At 36.9% G+C, this 21,115-nt stretch overlaps 1 protein-coding gene and 1 long non-coding RNA gene across 4 annotated transcripts in view; both read left to right on the top strand.

Annotated features, from left to right (window-relative positions):
* Positions 1–21,115, top strand: part of LOC122074525 (eukaryotic translation initiation factor 2D) — a 103,072-nt gene that overhangs the window by 65,536 nt on the left and 16,421 nt on the right. The gene's annotated exons all lie outside the window — the stretch shown is intronic.
* On the top strand, positions 13,878–15,419 carry LOC122074527. The gene is made up of 3 exons (XR_006138990.1): positions 13,878–14,028; positions 14,896–15,009; positions 15,376–15,419. It is a non-coding gene; the product is annotated as an uncharacterized LOC122074527 (long non-coding RNA).

Here is a 21,115-nt window from a genome sequence, read left to right on the forward strand (position 1 = left end):
GTATTGAATAATGTCTCATATGCAAGTAACGTTGCATAGACCATTTCTTATTACTTTACCTATCTTTTTTGGTAGAAAATGGTTAATGGAGGAACTATAAGTTTGCAACATTTTTGAATAAGGAACTTGATCCCCCCCCCCTTTTTTTTCCTGTCTGAACGAGTGCATAAATTAATTGGGGAGACACATTTAGTTTTTTATTATTAGTCCTTTTTGCTGGAATGAATGCATAATACTAGTTAGATGAATTTAGTTTATTATTATTATTATTATTATTATTATTATTATTATTATGATGATTATTATTATTATTATTATTAGTCTTTTTTGCTGGAATGAATGCACAATATTGGGTAGATGAATTTAGTTTCCTATTAACCTCCCCATTCCTTAGTTTTTTTCATGTATTGAGAATGTCTCCTATGCAAATATGCTACATGAATCATTTTTTATTGTCTTTCCTTTCTTTTTGGTAAAAAATGGTTAATGAAAGAATTGTGAACGTACAAGTGGACATGTATACATTTCTCATGCAATGGGTAAGAAAGTGTTTCCTGTGGGTTTTGTCATGAACTTGCTCAAATGTGACATTTCAGGGATGAAGGACATTGATAAGTTTTAATTTCTTCTCACTCTATTTGAGTTTTAGTTTGTGTGTTTGATGGAATTCTGCTCAATATTTTTTTTTGCTTCGATGGGATCTTTTTAATATTAAAAGTAAGTTTGTTCAATATTCAAGTGTGCATTCTGTATTTTGTCTATCCCTGCCAACAAATGGCCATCTAAATTCACCATGAATGACTGTGGTCTACTTTACATGTATGGGGTTTTGCATTCCTCTAACTCTCTTCTTCTATCATATGTTCTATTTTTCTTCCCTTTCCATAACACTTTTCTTTCCCTTATGACTCTCATAGTAAAACACAATCTGCTGAGGAGGAGGTGGTTATTTTCTATTTTTTGTGTGTGATTTTGCTTATGTTGAAGATTCTCTAATTTGAACCTGTAACCAAATAAATCAATTTTTTTGTGTGTGATTTTGCTTCATAATCTACTTTGTTTTTGTTTTTGTTTTGTTTTTTTTTTTTTTTTTTTTTTTTTTTTTTTCTTCCTCTAATCTTTTGTATCTCAAACTCATGTTTAAATTATTTTTCTTTTCTTTATAATTTAGATTGAAATAGATTGAACCTTTCAAAAATTTGAATCAATAAATTTTACAAAGAATAATTTTTGGAATGCATTTAGATTATTGTAGACATTTAATTTCTCTGCAACCTTACAAATGTTTACACGTGCAATTGCACATGTCTATTTTACTAGTATATATATATATGTGTGTGTGTGTGTGTGTTGGGCAATCTATTATGACTGAAGGTTGGTTCTTTAGTAAGAGGTTCACATTGGCACATGAGACCATTGGAGGGCGTACTTTGAGGTACACTTTAGAAAAAAATTTAAAAGATCAGGGAAAGTAAAATTTTGTTCCTCTTTGATCCAACTAGGAAATGGGGTTCGACCGATGGCCTGATCACTCATCATTTGACAACAAAAATGGGTGAGAATTGTATCAGAAACATTTTAGTTGGATGGTTGACTATTTTTACTATTTAGGCCTTGTATCAAGTATGACCTCGAACAGAGCTGATTGGAAGGTAGGATCCATGTGCTTCGATCCCTTGAAGCACACCCTTGGATTCTGCCCTAATCTTCTCACTTACTAGACCACGATCAGACCCAACGAAGATAAAACATATCTTGGTATAAATTTAAAGAAACCCAACCTGTCTCATTAGTTGCAGGATCAAAGCTCCTAGAGCTTACACATATTGTAGAAGGAGTATCCATGGTGATAAACATGTCATCAACCCAATCGGGGACAAGAATGACCATATTTATTCATTATTTGTGACCAACACGTTGTAATAATACAATTTTACTATTGCATCACAGGATCATCCATCTTTTTGTCTTTTTATGACACATGTTTTATTATTAAACTTCCCTTATTTAACATGTAAGTGTCATAGAAATAACAATGATTATAAAAATAAAATTTTCCCCTTGCCTCAGAAACTCTTAGAAACAAGTCAGGCAAAGAATGATTGTATGGACTTGCGCTTACTTGGACTTTTGTTTTTGGGTGTAAATGCTTACTTTGACTTCTTTTTTTTAGGATGTTAACACAACTATTTTAGACTGTTTTCTCAATGTATTGAGAATTCAGATACTGACATCCATTTTATTTCTTTTATTTTATTTTTTGTAAACTGTGACATCTATTTACAAAAAAAAAAAAATTGTGACATCCAAACTAACACTAGGGAAGGGACAAAGAAAGGATTTCCTTTCCAATGCGAGAAAGAAGACATGAATCAAAATATCTCTCTGTCTCGATAAAGTCCTTTGGCCCCTTGGCCCTTTTTTTTTTTAATTTTTTATTTCTCATGTAAGACTGTGTAGAGAACATTAGGAAGGGGAGAGGGTTTCACAACCTGTAGAGTGCAGTTTTGTACCAATGGGAGAAGAGGGTGATTATGATCGTCCAATAATGGGTATTTATTTAAAAGAGACGGCATCCATGGGTGGGATATGAGACAACTGTTGGGGTACGATGTCTCATATTTTTTCGCAGTTTAATTCCGGGAGTACTAGTGCATATCCCATCAAATAACGACCGTCCCGCTTGCCAGTAAGTGGGCTGTGGGAGTTGTAAGGGAGGCAAGAGGTCCCATTTAATCCAATTGCTTGTATTTTTGTTATTTGGGACTCATTTACTGAGAGCAATTTCATGTTTTCTGGTATTAGGGCTTTTATTATATATTTGTAGTGAATTTTTTTTTCTCTGTGAACAATCTGAAAGAATTCTACTAAAAAAAAAAAATAGTGAAGATAGTAAAGTAAGATCTCATCTCACGAGGACTAGAACCTCATAAATTTACGTGCATTGTGTGATTGCTTGTTCTTGTTTTTCTCTTCTTTTCTACATTGTTTTAGTGTTGCATTTCTACATGAACATGCCCAAAAATCTATACATTGGCATTGTGCTCCTCCTTTTCCCAAAAGGAAAATTCCTTGGAATGTCATGCTTGAATCAGGGATGAGCAAGACTAGAGACAACAATATGTGTCAATTTTCATTAGAGATTTAATTCACAAGAGTAAAGGTATCAGTGGCCATAGAGGTCATTGTCGATACCAATACGATAAGGATCAAGTCGTATAAGCGTAAATTACCCACCAAAAAAAAAAAAAAACTTACATTTTTTTACATTTCTTTTGATTAATGTAGCATCAGGCACCTGTGATATTGATACGGCCAATACGATACTGATGTCTTGATCCATGTTAATTCACATCTCTTATCATCTCAATCTGTGCATAGTGAATTTGATGGCATGGGGAAAGAAACATTTTCCCTAAATAGGGATTTAAACTCGTAATCGATAGTTGAATCGGTCCTTGTCAATTCCAATCATGAATCAGCCCCTCAAATTAAAACCCAACGACCTAGTCCCAAAACCCCTAGAATCGACCACTTTAGAATATCTAGAATGACGATCAACCATAGTCGATTCAACCAGTCTGATTCTAATTTTTGAAACAATGCCACTAACCCATAATTCATCTTTAGAGAAGTTAAAAAACTATGCTTGTAGTGTAGAGCATAGACTGAAATTCAATTACTAGACATGTCGTCCAAGGCTTATGATAGGTTGGAGTGGGCATTGTTAAGGGCTACTTTTGAATTTTTGGATTTTGGGGACTTTTGGTGCGATTTGGTGGGCTATCTTGTCTCTTCTATTCATGGTTTTAAGTATCTCCGATACTGATACGATACCCTCCGATACGTATGTTAAATTTAGTCGATCGATACGATACACACCGATACGATACATAAAATTTTTAAATCCTTTCGTATCGATATATATCCCCTACAATACATACCGATATGCATCAATACACCACCAATACACATCGATACGATACGATATGCCTCGATACGACTCTATGGAAAATATAAAATTGAGACAAAATGTACGTTTCGGTATGTATTGGTATGTATCGGTGAGTATCAGTATGTATCGATCAGTACGTATCAGTATATATCGGCATGTATCGGTGAGTATCGATATATATCGGTACGTATCAGTGAACATCAATACGTATCGGTGAGTATCGGTATGTACCGATACAGTGCGCTACGGTCATATAATGGCCAAGATGGATAATTTTTCAGAAAAAACACGATTTTTTGAAGGGTTTTTGTTCCAAAGTTGCTGTCAGCCATATTTCTCTAATTAAAGTGAAAATCAATGTTGGGAACAAGGATTTTACATTTATGGGACAACTACAAACCTTGAATTCTTAGTACGATATCCTCAATTTAGTGTTTATGCATAATACATGTTATCAATAGCTTTTTTTAACAAATTCTTTATGCAAAATTGTTTCCTATCCATTTATGTGTGTATCTTTAGCGTATCTTAGTGTATCTCTGATACGATACGATACTCTCCGATACGTATCTTAATTTTGACTGACCGATACGATGACCGATACCGATACTTTAATCCTTGCTTCTATTTCATTTTTCTATTAAGGAGGTATTTGATAATATTGAGCTTTCAAGAGGGATTCGTTAAGGATGCCCCTGGAACCTTTACCTATTTATCTCGGTGATGGAAGTCCTTTCTCATCTTTTTTTTTTTTTTTTGTTAAATGTTCTCATCTTTTATTGGCTTATAGAGATCTGAGCATGTTTTGTGATATTAATGTTGCTCACCCTGGTCCAAAGATATCCCATCTGCATTTTTTTTATGATACTTTCATTTTTTGTCATGCACAGAGGATATTTTGACTATTAAATCAGTTCTTGATTTATTATCTAATATTTTGGGGCAACATGTTAATCTTGGTAAGAGAGACTTGTTCTTTAGCAAAAATGATTCTCCAGATGAGTGTTGTCAGCTTAGCAATGTTTTAGGAATTAAGGAGATGGGGAGGGATTAGGGGTGCAAGTTTGGTCCTGACGGTCTGAATCCGCCCTTGGTCTGCCCTGATCCCGAATAAGTATTGACCCAAAAATTTTGGCCCTGAAGGCTGGCCCGACCCTGAAATTTTTGACCCTGAGTTAGAGTTAGGGCAGGTAAGGGTTGATGTCTTTGGCCCACCCAGCCCGCCGTGAACCCAACCATGATTTTTGCCCTTGATGTTGACCCTGGTTGTGACCCTGATGTTAGCCCTGAATTTAACATAATTTTATATATTATTTGACATTGAGTCATTGACACCTCAAAACTCCTAATATATCTTCTCACCAATCTCTCTTGCTTTTTTTACAAAAATTTTTTTTTTCTCTTGCATTTTTTTATCAAGAAATTTGTAATTTTATATTTTTTTATCTCCTCTTTATTATGAATATTTTTTATTTTTTAGTTATTTCATATTTTGCAGGGTCAGGGTCAGGGTATACCCAGCCCTTGATGGCAAACCAAGGTCAGGGTCAGGGTCAGAGTCATCTCGGCCCGACCCTGAAAAATCAAGGCCAATCAAGGTGGATAAAAGTTGGGCTGAACCCTGAAGAATAGGACCAAGATTAAAATTTTACAGTCCTAAGTCAAGGTCAGTGCGAGTTTGGACCCAGTTAAGGGTACTCAGGGTTGGCCTAAGATTTTAAAAAACCCAGCCTAACCCGACCTGTTGCACCCCTAGGAGGGATGCTATTTATTTAGGTCTTATTCTGTTGAAAAGCTAACTTGTTAGGTGCTAACAAAGTCAATTTTATCATCTATCCTTTCTTACCTATTGTCCTATCTTGTATTCCCGTTGAAGATCTGTCAAAGTTTGGAATCGATTTGTTTCCTTTTTTGGAATGGGTATAGAGGTAATTCTAAGAAACTTCATCTTATTTCATGAAGTAAGGTTTGTCCTCCGAAGGAACATTTAAGAGGGGTTTGCTCTCTGCAAATGCTCCCGCTAATGGATCTCTGCTAATGGCCTTCGGCACCACCTTCTCAGGCAGCAGTGGTTTAGAGGTCAAACCAGAACAGGTAGGTATGTTGAATGGTGATCTTCCTCTATTCGCGATCTCTCCCCGATCTCTCTCTTTGCTCTCGATTCTCCCTAACTCTCGTTAGCTGCTCTCGAGCACTCTCACCTGATTCCTTCTCTGCCCTCCCATATCTCAACTCTCTCTTACGAGCCTATCTATTGGCCCAAAAAAAAATATATATCTCCAAACCGAGATTTTCGACCCTTCCTTCCCTCGATTCTTTCTCTGCTAGGTTTATCCTTCGCTGACTCTTGCGACACCCTTCCCAGTTATCCTGCACAGATTCTCCCTTTGTTAGACATCCAATACTTGCGATACTCACCCTCTCCTTCTTAAACTTATCCTGCTTCTCAAGTTCTCTATCTACCCAGATCTCTCTCTGCTTCATCTCCCATCATCGCCAGCCAACCTTTACCTTCCCCTAGGAAGCTTTCTTCCTACGCTTCAGTCATACTATGAAGCTTTGGGAGAGAATTATTAAGCACACTTGAGAAGTGCATCTAATATCTCAGACAATTAATTTAATTTTATGCTAAAGAGATCTACAACTTAATTCATTTTACCTTCTTAGATGACTCTGAAACCTTTAGGGCAGCCAAGAAGGATCTTCATATAGTCTTTTACTGACTTAAAATAATCCTATGATAAAGTTTATAGGGAATTAATCTGGCATGTCGTAGAGAAAAGAGGGGTGTCAATTATGTATATGGATATAATTAAATATGTATGCTACCGTGGTGACTAGTGTGAAGACCAAGGGCGGACAAGGAAGTGATTTCCCTTTCTCTAATGGGCTTCATAAAGGCTCTACCCTAAGCCCATATCTATTTGTGCTTGTGATGGATGAGTTGACCAAGAACATTCAAGTTGGAATTCCATGATGTATATACTCTTTGTTGACGATATTGTTCTATTGGATGAGACTAACATAGGGCTCAATGCTAACTGGAGCGACGGAGATCTACCTTGGGATCAAAAGTATTTTAGATAAACTAAATAAAGACGGAATATGCGATGTGTAACTTTAGTCATATTGCGAGTGGTAACAATGTGATGACTACTGAGGATAAAGAGATACCACAAATTACTCTCTTAGATATTTGGGATCGATCATTAATAAAAAAAAAAAAATGTGATATTGATGATGAGTGGCACATAGAATTAAAGTGGGGTAGATGAAGTGGAGAGGTGCAATAGGATTCTTGTGAGACCAATGTGTTCCTATAAAGCTCAAAGGAAAATTCTATAGGACAGTCATTCAACCAGCTATGATGTATGGGCAGAATGTTGGACAGTTAAGCAGCGGCATGTGGATAAACTAAGTGTAGAAGAGATGAGGATGCTAATATAGATGTGAGGGAAAACAAGAAAACATAAAGTAAGGAATTAACGTATTAGAGCGGATTTGGAATTTGCCCCAAACCACATGATAAGCTTTGAGGAAGTCGTTTGATGTGGTATGGTCATTTCCAAAAGAGGCTTGCGAATGCCCCTGTAAGGAGAAGTGATCTGATCCAGATTGAGGGATCTAAAAGAACTAGGGGAAGACAAAAAATGACCATAGGGGAGGTTGTGAAGAAAAATATGCTCAGCTTGGGTTTGGTCCCTAGTATGGCTTTGAATAGAGAGGATTGGAGGGCTAGGATCCATGCGGCCGACCCCATCTAGCTGTGTTCTACTTTGTTTTTGTTTTTTTGTCTTTTTTGTCTTTTTTGTCTTTTTTGTATTTTGCTTTTCATTACTTTTTCGTTTTCTCTTCTTTGTTCTTGCTTTGATTCGACCCCATTAATTTGGGATAAGGCTTAATTGTTGTTGTTTTTGTTTTTGTAAGGTTTGTTCTTCAAAATCTCATAGAGGTTGTAGTTAGAAGGATTCAGTTATGCAAAATAGTGCTCTTTTAATTGAATTAGGTTGGCGCTTTCTTATTTCTGAATATACCCTTTGGGCTCAAACTTTGAGAGCTAAATATTAATCTCGTAAATCATTGTTTGACCCACTTGTTACGGCTAAGAAGGGGCCCTTAACTTGGAATAGTATTGCTAGTATCTTGCCTTTGTTAAGAGATGGTTGTTGCCAAGGTTGGTAATAATCAAGAATTTTTTTTTTTTTTTTTTTTTTGGTAATGCTTGTTTGGTAGCAAAGAAGAAAAGCCAAAAAAAAAAAAAAAAAAAAAAAAAAGAATCTAGAAAAGAGAAGAAAAGAAATGCAATGATAAGAAAATAGAAAAAAATATGAATGTTTGGCTACCATTAGAAGAGAAGAAAAATTTTTGTATTTTCTTTTGTTTTCTTGTATTTTTGACAAGATTTTCTTTTTTTGCAGCAAAAGGAAACTTCACCATTCCTAAGGTGAATTTTGAAATTCAAAAAATAAATCTTCCCTTGGTTTAGGACATGCCAAGCACAAAGAGAATATCTCAATCTTTTTCTTTGTGTTTGGTAGCCAAGAGAAGAGAAGAAAAGAAAAGAAAAAAAAAAAAAGAATCTAGAAAAGAAAGGAAAAGAAATGAAATGAAATGGTGAGATATTAAAAAAAAAGAAAAAAGTGTGCACATTTGGTTATCATTAGAAGAGAAGAGAAGAAAAGAAAAGTTTTTTGTTTTTTTCGCATGTGTTTCTTGTTTTGTTGGCAAGATTTTTTTTTTTTTTTTGAGCAAAAGAAAACTTCACAATCCCCAATATGAATTTGTACTTTTTTCTTGGTTTAAGAAGTTCTCTTTGTGCTTAGCATATCTTGAACCAAGAGAAGAGTCAGTTTTTTCTTCTCTTGGCTACCAAACACAGCCTAAAAATGCAAAAGATCTTTTTTTTTTTTTTTTTTTTTTTTTTTGGGGGTGGGGGTGGGGTTGGGACAGAAACACACAAGCTTTATTGAATGAAAAGAAAAGGAAAACCTCCTCCCAGAGTCCAAGTGTACAAGAACAGGAGGGAGAGAACACCACCAAGACCGTGAGAGGCCAAACATGGCAGCCGCTTTTGCTAGAACATGAGCTTCCCTGTTGGAAGATCTAGGAACGAACTCAAAATTACAAAAGGAAAAAAGAAAAAGCTAAATGAACAATGTCATCGACTACAATTCTAGCTGCCCTGTATACCCATTACCGCCATCACAAATGGCACTAATCACAACTAGACAATTAGAGTATAAACAAATAGGCCTAAATTAGAAAATGTTGCTAGGGTGCTTTTGTTTCAGAATCAGCACAGTAACAACACAATTAAACCCTCTAAACATAAATCCCGACTAAAAAAACCACTTAACAGTCCTAGTAACATCAACACCAACAATGTTCCAATGGATTTGATAGAATTTAGCTAGCATCCCATCTAAACCGGGAACCTTGAGAGCCTCAATTTGGAACACAGCAGATCTGATTCCTTCATCAGTAAAAACCGCATTTAAAGTAGAATTTTGAGAAGCTGAAATTCAGGAGAACAAAGTTAAGAAAATTATGACTATCCCCAGGATGAGAAGAAAAACGAGGACATGTAAAATTAAATTCCACTAAAACACAATCATTTAGTGCAGAAGAAAAAATAATAGTAGAGGTCAAACTATTCAAACGACCCCCAACCTTCTCCTCACTATTAATAGTTTCATTCAAATCTCCATTGCACATCCATGAGCCAAATACAGAATGGCTGATTAGAACTAATTCATGTCAAAATCTTTCCCTAAGGTCATGCTTGGGATCACCATACACAAAAGTAACATGAATAAGGGAGGAAAGAAAAGAAGCTGAAACAAATATATAAACAAAGCCATTAGAGACCATACCCTCGACAGTTGAAACAGATGAGACTCGTGATCCTCATATGGCTTTGAGGTAGCCATCCAAACCTTAAGAGGTGAAGTAGCAGAAGACTCATAATCAGAGGTCGAGAAGAGAACCTGACGTCTAAGACGATCCTTAACTTTCTGACGTATAGAATGTCTGGGAGGGTGCCCACCTAGAGGGTCTAAGGTAGGGGTGCCAATTTTTTGCTTGACCCGACTAAATCGATCGGAATCGATCGTTTATAGGCCGGCCTGGCCCGGACCATTTATTAAACGTGTCGGGCTTGAGCCCGGTCCGTTTACAAACAATCGGTCTCAGTCCTGCTACTTGGACCATCGGGTGCCCGACCGAGACTAATTGAATAACACCCGATCGAGACCGACCTATTGTGCACCAGCCTGACCTGACCCTTTAATGATTGTAGAATACCTATTTTACCCCCTCCAAATTAAAGAGTAAAAACTAAAAAGTAAAGACATGTTCACATTTTAAATAATGGTTATATTTGGTATCATTTATTAATTTATTATCATTTTTTTGGGCTTTATTGAGTGGACTGGAATATAAGAGCACATTTTAAAGAGGGACTGTTTAAAAACCGGTTAAAGCCCGTTTAACATTAAACATGCTCGTAGCCCGGTTAAGACCCAACTAAAGCCCGATTAAGGTAGCCCGATTACAGTCCCAGACCGACCAACCGAATATAAAGAGTACCATGCCCTCAATGACTAAGTCTGATTAATTAAATGGGCGGACACGGTGCAGCCTTTGAAAGTCTTTAAGCCTGATTAAGCGCGACTAAAATCGGACCGACCCAACCGATTGACACCCCTAATCTAAGGGGCCAACAGACAAAGGTTCACAAAAAGTGGGGGGTGGGGGTTGTCAATTACTGGAGGAATTCCAATCGAATCCATATCAGAAGAAAGATGTAAGGACTGACCAAGTTTTGGTCAAAACCGAAATCTCGATCCTTGGTAGTGACTAGTGTGATGCGAAACCCGGGTCACAAAACCCTACTTAGGTTCACTATGGCCCTTCCTAGATGACAAATAACTCAAATACCTAGTGATGATAATGGTAATATTGTAATTATGGCAATCCACTAACAGAGGCTAAGGCATGCACGTGAGTGGAGAAGACATATAAGTGAAAAGGCAATCTTGAAATGAGCAATAATTTAATAGCACGTTGTAAGAAATAACCAAAGAAGGGGCAATATTGGGAGGTGGGGATACTAATGAGAATTGAGGGAATAGAATAAGATGGGGTTTGAGTCGATCCAAGAAAGCTAAAAACTCAAATGAATAGGTGTATTGGGAGTGTTATGTGATCGATTTATTTTTTTAGTTTTATAGGAGTGTTATAAAAACCGGCACTGATGTATAAAGCTGAATGTTGGGCAGTAAAGAAACAAAATGTAAATCAACTTAGTATAGCTGAAATGAGGATGTTGAGATTTGAGATGAATGAGTGGTAAAAGTAAAAAATATAAAATTGAATAAATTAGAGCAAATTTAGTAGTAGCTCCAATACATGATAAGTTACGAGAAAGCAATTTCAAGTGGCACTGGCATTGCAATAGAAAACTTTGCATGCTCCAGTATGAAGGGTGTTGAGGCCCGACTCCCGATTGACATTGAGAGTGGGTGTGAATCATTGTACTAATTTTTCTTCCTCAAATGGTTCTTTTGCCAAGTTATCAGCTGATGCGGCTCATTCTCAGTCACAATTTATTACTGCTCTCTATAGTTGTAAAGAAAAATTTTATTTAAATGATATTGAATCTATTACATTATTCAGTTAATTGAAACATTTCAACTGATTTAGATGTTTTAATGGAACTGAATTAGATTCTGCTGCACTTGGACTTCCTCATCAGATTGTTTGGGATTGTATTGCTTGTTCTTGCGAGGGCTGAGACTCCATTCCAACATACTTCACAAGTTCCACCTAAACTAGGTGTATCAATCTGGGTTAGGGATTAAAACAGACCTGAACCGATCAATTAAAAATCAAAATCGATTGAAACTTATTATTAATAGGTCGGTTCTAGTCTTAGCCATTAGAGTGATTTATATTTTAGAATCCGAACTAAACCGAATCAATTAACTGGTTAGAACCGATTAGGTACCAATTATGGGAGTTTATATATGGGCGTTTGGTTTTTTTCACTCACTATTTGATATACCACATATACCCATTGACCAGCCAATGGTCGGGCGGTTAAACCCCCGACCACGTCAACCACATACAATGGTCGAGTGGCCGCACACCAGTCTTATTGACACGAGCTTGAGCTCAGCTCCTCAACCAGCAATAGGGACCTCCTGACCTCCCGACCTACTCACAGGGGAGGCCCCCGCTCTTGTAACCTTACCCAAGGAAGCTAACCAGGATTAGACGGTTACTTAATCCTTGATCACTAACCATGGTTAGGTAGGATTGCTAAAACCCCAAGCTACTTAATCCTAGGCTCACCACAATTGAGTTAACCATTGAAAGACTTAACCATGGTCGGGTTAGCCATTGTGAGAAGCTAACCCAAGTTGAGTTAACCGTTATGATCCCGACCAGGTCAGCCACAATAAAGGATAATTCCTCCAATAGGGAGAAGGCCCGTGGACACGCCTGAGCCTCTTGACCAATAAGAAAGACTCATGTCACCTATATAAGGAGTACCCAACCAAGCCTACAGGTAAGACTCTCAATTGATTGAACATTTTTACACAGGAAGTATATTTGATTCTAAATTTGGCATCAGAGCCTATTCTCGAAGCTCCCTTCGGGCCAGTCTTTAATTTGTGTTCTACAGGATTCATGTCAACTGGGATTGTACAACAACACTATTCACTCTCCTGAGCCAAGCATACTCGTTCAAATGGGGCATTAATTTCACACGATTTATATTTTCTCTAATTTTATTATAAATTTTTATGAGCCCAATGTGCTAAAAACAATTTTGTTTGGGCTCTAGTGACCAGTATTTTAATCTTTGAACCAATTAAGAACTGGGACCAGTATAGGAAACAAAACCAGATCATCCCTCTATTAATTGATACTAATTCCAAGGTTTTGCCTTAATAAGTGATAATTTTATAGTCTTGTCTAACACATGCCCCAAGTAATTAGACCAGTCCCAATTGACAGCTCTAACTTGAACTACAAAGAGGAAAGCAAAATCCAATAATAAAAACTCGAACTCTATTTTCCCCTATTCTATTCATGTGAAGATAATGATTTTATTATAAATATTATGAAATAGCACATCAAAAAGATCGACAAGCAAATCCAAAACCATAAGAAACCTGAAATATATTATCCCTATGGTATAAGGTAGCTACCAAGTGAAAAGAAAAATGGAAGGATGATAAAAAAACATCAAAGTAATGAGGTTAAAGTAAAGGCATGGTTGTGGGTTTGAGTCTTGGTATGCCCACTATCACCCATTGGTTCTGTAGAAGTGTTGCTTACCGTACGGGGGCTTATCTTGGGGGCTATGATCACTACCGTGGAACATCTTTTTTTTCCTTACAAAAAAAAAGAAAAGAAAAAGTAAAGGCATGGTCAGTCTATATAACTGGCTTTCTTCAAACAACTTTTTTATTGTCTCTGTTGTATCAAACTCCACTAGTTGCTCATCAATTTTCATGCTTATGGCTTGATGCAATCCTTATTGAAAAGCCCTAATTTTTATTCTTACAACTGATCTTGAACCTGCACATTAAAATCCACATACTACACAACCACAAAGCAGCTCAAATGAATTCTCGTGATCCAACTTTATGATGCCTTAGACTATGTTCAATATGCATTCTCGAAATAGATCGTGGGTCCATAATCAATTGTAAATAAATCACCTTTATTATTTATGATTGATCTCAGATATGTAAGATAATTACTTTGTGGTATCTCTCTCTAAGTTTTACTTTGTGGTATCTCTCTCTAAGTTTTACTTTGTGGCTTAATTAAGTATTTAGTCGGTTTGGTTCGATCCAAAGCTGAAAAACCGACCCTTCTGAACTGATTAAAAGACAATTTACCAATAAAACCGTAACTGAAAAAAGCGATTTTAAACCGCGAGAGGTAGATCTGAAACAAATTATGACACTTACAGCTGCTTGAAGTCGCAGCCTCGCAGTTAGGGAACACATTCGCCGACTCGATCTGAAATTGAGAGCTGCTTGCAGTCGCAGCAGGTAGATGATCTCTCTCCTTTCTTAATCTAGGGTTTTCTGGTATCCAGCCTAGGGTATTAGGCTTTCCCTTGTTGGGTATAGGTCACCCTCTTCCTTCTTATCTGAAAAGGTGAAAATAGAGTCTTCTTCTATGCCCATTTGCAGAAGAAGATCCATGATCGAGAGCTCTCTATCTTTTCCAAGAGGATCTGAGTTATCCAACAACGAAATTCTTTTTTTATAAAATTTTTTGGATCACTTCATTGTCTGTAAGTGGGGTTTTTTCCCCTGCTTTTTATTTTATTTTTCATCTGTTTTTGTTTCTGGGTTATTGGGTTTTGTTTCTCTCTCTCATCCATGTGATAGGGTTTGAGTGAGTATTGTAGAGCTGACTTTCCAGCTCTGTTTGTTTTTCCTCTGTTGCTCTGTATCGTATTGGTTTTTGTATGAGCAAGCTTCAAAGGTAATGAATTGGGCGGTTCCTTTGTTCTTTTCCCCTCTTCTGTGGGGGAGTTTTACTGTGAAAATTTGTATGTATGGTTTGAAGGGGAAACAGAGTAATTGGTGGACAGTCAAAAATGTAGGCCATACGTTGGTGTTTGGAAATTACTACACTTTGGCTTTGATAATTCCTGTTTCGGGAAATTGGAGGACAATTGTAATTTGATTCTTCCGTTGCATCTCATGGAAATTTGCTTGCTAAGAATCTTATTTTACTAGTGTAAATATTGGTTTGAGTTCTTATTAACCATTCAATGAATGTTGATTAAATGGAAACTCTTTGTTAACATCTCAAATGAATTAGTTGGATGTTCCTTTCTTATTTATGATTGGATGTTTTATTTAGTGTTTGAGAGGACTGCTGACCGACCTTTTGATTCTATGCAGCATTGCAGCCATCGTAGCAAGTGGAGTAGGCACTGTCGCAGGGGCTGGAGCAGCTATAGCAGTCTCTTGCTGACAAGGGACGGAATTCAACTGAACCAAAATGATTTCGACCCGGTAACTGAACCCAATAACCAAATGAATGAAAACTAGCTATTTGAAACTGAATAAAACTGGAAAACCGAAATACTATTAGGTTTTGATTTCAAAAATTGGAACTCAGTTTTGATTTGTGCTTTGTTCATTGTGAACTGAATCAAAACCAAACTATTTAGTCAGAATTGAACTGGTTGACACTTTATCGTGGGTGATGGAAAACTTGGTTGAACTGAAAAATATGAATAATGTCTTTTAAAATTTGTTAGAGATGCTATTCTGCAAAAATTCATGCCGGAGGCCTAATTATACAAAAGTGAATAATTACAGACCTGCAAGTGCAGTAAATCTTTAATACTTTTTTTCTTTGGTATGACTTTTTTTCAGTTGAATTGTAGTCTGCTAACTGATCTGTAAGAGAGAGAGAGAAAGAGAGAGGGAGAGAAAGATAGAGAGAAATGGGGAGAGAGGTATCAGAGAGCTGCGTGGACAGTTTGGTGATAGAGATGGTTTCAGCCTACTGCAATCGATTCTATGCCTCTAAGCCAGAACTTGCTGCTCGGAGGATCGAGGCCATTGGTTATCAAGTCGGTCATCAGCTGTCAGAGAGGTACAACTTCTTGTTAACTCCCTTAAAACAGATCTTTCATGTGCTTCTTTGAATCTTCATATTCATCGTACGTATAGTCCGGATCAAGAAATTTGATTTTAAAAAGCCTCTAATGATCCTATAATTTGATATTCTTCCCCCCTGACTCTCTACATGTGAGTTTTTAGGTTTCGATGGGTCATGGATTGATGTTAAAAGTACTTTTAAGTAGTTATGAATATGAAATATGTCTTCACTGTCCAGTTTCATGAGGGTAGCATCGGTCTCTATGGATCAATTATCAGATCAAGAATTTGATTAGTTAGTCAGGGGCTAAATTATGTTGATGTAATTATGTACTCTAAAATTGAATGATTTTCTGATTTTTCAGGTTTTAATGAACTTGAACATTTCACCTTAGTTATGGTTTCTTTGGTTGTGGTGGAAAATTTGATTGAATTAGGTACATCAAACTGATTGGTAAATGGTGGCACTGGGAAACTCGAACCTAATTACATAAATTAAGGTTTTAATGCCTGTGCTTAATTAGGGCAGAATGAAGTGGTTGCTTTAGGTTAGGGAAGGTCTACTAACAGAATATGCAAGTGACAAACAGAAACACTGGAGTCTGGTTGTTCAGAGTTTAGATCAGAGTTGAGATTGAGATAGAATTGGGACAAGGCAGAGCTGGGGCTCGATTGGAAAAAAAAAACTGATATCTCGCAAACCAGGGCTCTGAATGAAGTAAAAATCTGTCAACTTGGGGTCTTGATGGGATGAAGTGATGACTGAAATTTCAGGAAAAAACTGATGTTTCTAACAAGTTCCGAAACTAAGCTGTGGCAAAATAGAACAGGGTAGTATGGGTGAAATTTTAGTTCATCGGTCACCACCGATACCGATACAACCGGACGTATCAGGCTGACTCCAGTAGAAAAGCCACTTTTTGACTGTATCAGCTGATATGCATTGGTTGGGAATTGGGGTTTAAGGATTGGATTTATGAGGGTTAGATGAATAGAGTTAGTGGATAAAGTTTCGGAACTAACATATCAGTATCAAGAGAACTATATGAAGCTGCAGGTTGCTGAAAATTAAGTAAGAAACAGAGCATCTGCAGGGTAAAACTGACCTGAATACTAGGCTTGAGTTGAGGGAATGGGATGAGAACTGCAGTAGCAAAGCAATACTAGAAAGAAAAGCAGAAATATAATGATGAACAAACTCTTCTTATGGCCTTGGGAATCCACCCAATCGGCCAAGGAGAATTCTCTCCCAAACACATAGTGAACCCAAACTGTTTTAGCAGCAAACAACTTGTATTGATCAGAGAAACTTGTGTACAATGTGGGGATCGGCCCAATTGGTTGGAGTCCAAAATAGAAAATAAGCTGCTACAGCTGGAAATCTCTAGAAGCTGGTGAAAAGAAAACCAAAAAATGGGCCAAAAGGGGAATCGATCAGCCTGGTTGGCTCTTCTTCTGCTGGATGCATCAGAAGATGGGGCATGTGCTGCTATTTTGTCATATGGCTAGCTTCAATATTTTGAAAACTAAGACATCTAAAGTAGTAATGCAGTAGCGTTTGACTGGTTGGACCAGCATGATTTGCTTTGGAAATCCAAATCCAAAGTAGTACTTTGACTGGGTTCACAGTTTGGAGATCTTTTTCAGATGGTATGGGTTGATTGAAACCAACAAGATCTTGTTTCCAGATGCTTAGCTGAAAGGCATAGTTAGTGTCTAGTGGATCAAGCACCAACAACAGAATCAGACTTGAGGCACTGGGTTAGTCACTACTTGGGCTGAGATAAGTGAAGCCATGAACCGTAGATTATTGCCTACGAGCTACAAGCAGCATATGCATCTCAAGTTTGCTTAGTCGAGATAGGAAAGCATGACAATCGAGTACATTGCCAGGTGTTATTATTAGCCATTCGATCTGATTTTGAGTGGGATGAAGAGGTATGGGTGGCAAAATTTCCACAATGGTTTGTTCCCTCAAGATCAATGTTGCTCTAGAACCCAATCGATTGCCTACAATGGAGGATGTTGTAAAAATAGAATATCAGGAAGAAGAAAATTTGAAGCGGCTATACATTCGAAGAACTTTTACTGACACTTTTCCTTGGGGTAATAGTTCCTATCAACAACAGTCTTCTTCCTAGGAAAAAATTCATTCAGCCAACCACATGCTAGTGATTCATTTATGACATCTTCACAACCTCATCAACCATATTTTCCACCTTGGCTTGGTTCTTACATACTTCCTATGATGCCAAAGTCTGCCATCAGTGTTTTGCGTGCAAAGGATACGGACATATCAATGCTCAGTGTCCCAACTGTTTGGTAGCTTATATTGATAAGGATTCTTTTATACCTTATGTTCTAGGAGAACAACTTGGTCTGGAGACAATTGATTTAGAGGTAGAGCATGAGCCAGGTGAAGTCAATGGCAATAATAGTGATGTGGAGTGACACCTTTATTATGTTCTTTATCCTGTTTTAACCACTCACAAGATCACCAAGGATGAAGATGGGCACCACAAGGTCCACAACAATATATTATAGACCCGTGAGTAATGTAATGACCAAATTATGTAGTTCGATGATTGATGGAGGTAGTTGCATTAATGTTATCTCTGAAGATGTTTGAAAGTTGGGATTGCAGACGAAGCCAAATCCATAGTTTTTAAGGCACTGGTGCGACTAAGGCCGTTTGAGGGCCTGTCGGAGCGCCTTAGCAATAAGGCGGACATAAAGCGTCGCCTTATTGACTATAGCGTTCTTGTGTACTTTTTTTTATAAAACCAATCTATTTGACTCAAATACTAGTTAAATCCTATTACTCATATGCTAAATAAATATTAAATGTTTATATTCATACAAATGTAAGATATTTATCAAGAAAACAAATCAATAAAGTGAATAAACTAAGTTCATCATCAATTCATCATCAATCATCAATCATCAATCATCAATCATCAATATTCAATCATGAATCATCAATATTCAATCATCAATCATCATAACATATTAACATATAATATAAATACATAATTATGAAACAAAATTATAAATATAAAGAAAAGAAGACATAAAATATACAAGTATTTATTATACTTACCTCTATGATGCCATAATGAGTGCCTAAGCCCTAAGGTCGTCCACTATATTTCTACTCATGTCAAAGAAGTAATTAAGAACTTAGAATTAAAATACATCGAAAGTAAAAATCGAGATGCCAAATTAAATGGATGAGAAGTGACTAACCTGGGGATTCTTAATCATTCTAAAAAACTTTAAACATCAATGAAGCTAAAACATAAAATAAACTAAAATTCTCAGAATTTAGTAAACAAAGACAGTCAAATACTTTAAAGTTCAAGGACTCAAAAAACTTTAAAGTTTAAAGACTCAAAATACGTCAAAGTTCTAAGACTCAAAGACTTTCAATCCAAATCAGTAATTAAATTAAAATCTTCTTCTTCATCTGCATTCTGTTGCTGGCTTGCATCATTTGGAGCGATGTCATAATCATCCTCAATGTTTTCATCATCACGAATATCCTCTTCACTCATCTCATCCACTTCTTCATCTGACAAATCCTCAAGCTCAACCCTCCTACCACTCCGGGTATAGCAAAGATTGGTTCCACTGGTAGATGCTGGAGCCCTCCTTGGTCTATTATGACCTTGGTATGATGAAGATGCTCCAAGTGCTCTATCAACATCTCTCCAAGTGATATCATTCTCAGGATGCACTAATTCATCCTCTGATTCACCAATCATCCACTCACTACTCCAATTAAGATCATCGAGCAACAATGGATTGTAGTTTCTACATTGTTCTTTTCTTTCTTGGAACCTTGCTTGAAGTCGGCGATTATATTGAATGTAGACAAGATCATTTAACCGCTGATGCTCTAACCTATTCCTCTTCTTGGTGTGAATCTGAAAAACATTAATAATATGAAGTTATCTACTTATCTTCAATAAAACCATATTAAGTGAAGTACATGTACTATTGTAATCAGAACTCAATAGTCAATACTCACAAATTCAAATGTGCTCCAATTGCGCTCACAACCAGAAGATGAGAAACAAAGACCAAGTATGCGCAATGCAAGCTTTGAAAGGTCAGGAGCAGTACTTCCATGTCGAGACCACCAAGAGACTATAAATATATAATATAAAAAAATAGGTTAAGTAAAAATTCAACATTTTAAGTTCTAAACTAATTAGAACTTTAAAAGGAAATATACTTACTAGGATTCAACTTGTCCCTTTGTCTAATCGCCATGTCCTTTGCAAAACTTCCTTGAACAGTGGTATACTTGTCAACCTGGACAATGATCTTATCTTGCAAGGTCTCATCAGGCACCAACCTTACAAGAACATCATTGAAGGCATCACTTGCTTTTTGAGCTAAGTCCAACTCATTATCAGGATTATCTTCTATTGCCTTAAAGAACTTGTTTGGATTGAGGGAAAAGGCAGCTAAATATATTGATCCATTCATCATAGTCTCACAACGGTGATCAACAATGGCTATGATTTTCTTCCATTTCCTTTCATCATCTCCAAAATTTTTTTTGATGTTCTTCCTTGCCACTTGTATTGCCATATATACTTCAGGCATAGCAGGCAACTCATCACCATCTACAATCCTCAAGAGTTGAAGAAGAGGCTGTGATGCTCTTATACAATCCATCACACCATTCCAGAATGTTGTAGCAAACACAGTCTCAGAAGCATTCTTCCCTGCCTCTGTAGATGCAAGCTTAGAACGGGACCATTCATCATCAACAAATAATTTTTTCAGAGATTCTCTGTGCTTGTATAAGCTTTGGAGTGTTAAAAAGGAAGAGGCAAATCTAGTCACTCCAGCCCTCACTAAGTCTCCTCCTGTTTTTTGCCTCATGGCTTCAAGAAGACGAGTGTGCCTGTAGATGAATGCAGTCAATTTCCTGCCCTTCGATATAACAGACATGTAAGAGCGTAATTTTCCTACTTCCTCCATCATAAGGTCTATGCAATGAGCTACACATGGACTCCAAAATAACCTCTTCCTTTTCTCCATTAGTAGTCGACCCGCTGCAACATAGTTGGCAGCATTATCAGAGACTACTTGAACCACATTATCTTCACCAATCTCTTCAACCTTGCTATCAAGTAGCTTAAATAACATTTCAGATGTTTGTGATTGGCTAGATGCATCCACAGACTCCAAAAAAAAAGTCCCCTCCGGACAATTGACAAGAAAATTAATTAGGTGCCTTCCTCTCTTGTCTGTCCACCCATCTGACATGAGTGTGCACCCATGTTTCCTCCAATATCCTTGACACTTCACCTTTAACTCATCAATTTTATCCTTTTCAGACTTCAATAGAGGCCCCCTATAGTCATGAATTGAAGGGGGCTTGAAACTTGGTCTATATTGACCAATTGCCTCTACCAATTCCTCAAAACTCCTCAACTTTAAAGCATTAAATGGAACACCACTCTCATAAGCCCACCTTGCAAAATAAGAACGAAGT

The sequence above is a fragment of the Macadamia integrifolia genome, chromosome 3 (assembly GCF_013358625.1).
Source record: "Macadamia integrifolia cultivar HAES 741 chromosome 3, SCU_Mint_v3, whole genome shotgun sequence".
Taxonomy (NCBI): Eukaryota; Viridiplantae; Streptophyta; class Magnoliopsida; order Proteales; family Proteaceae; genus Macadamia; species Macadamia integrifolia.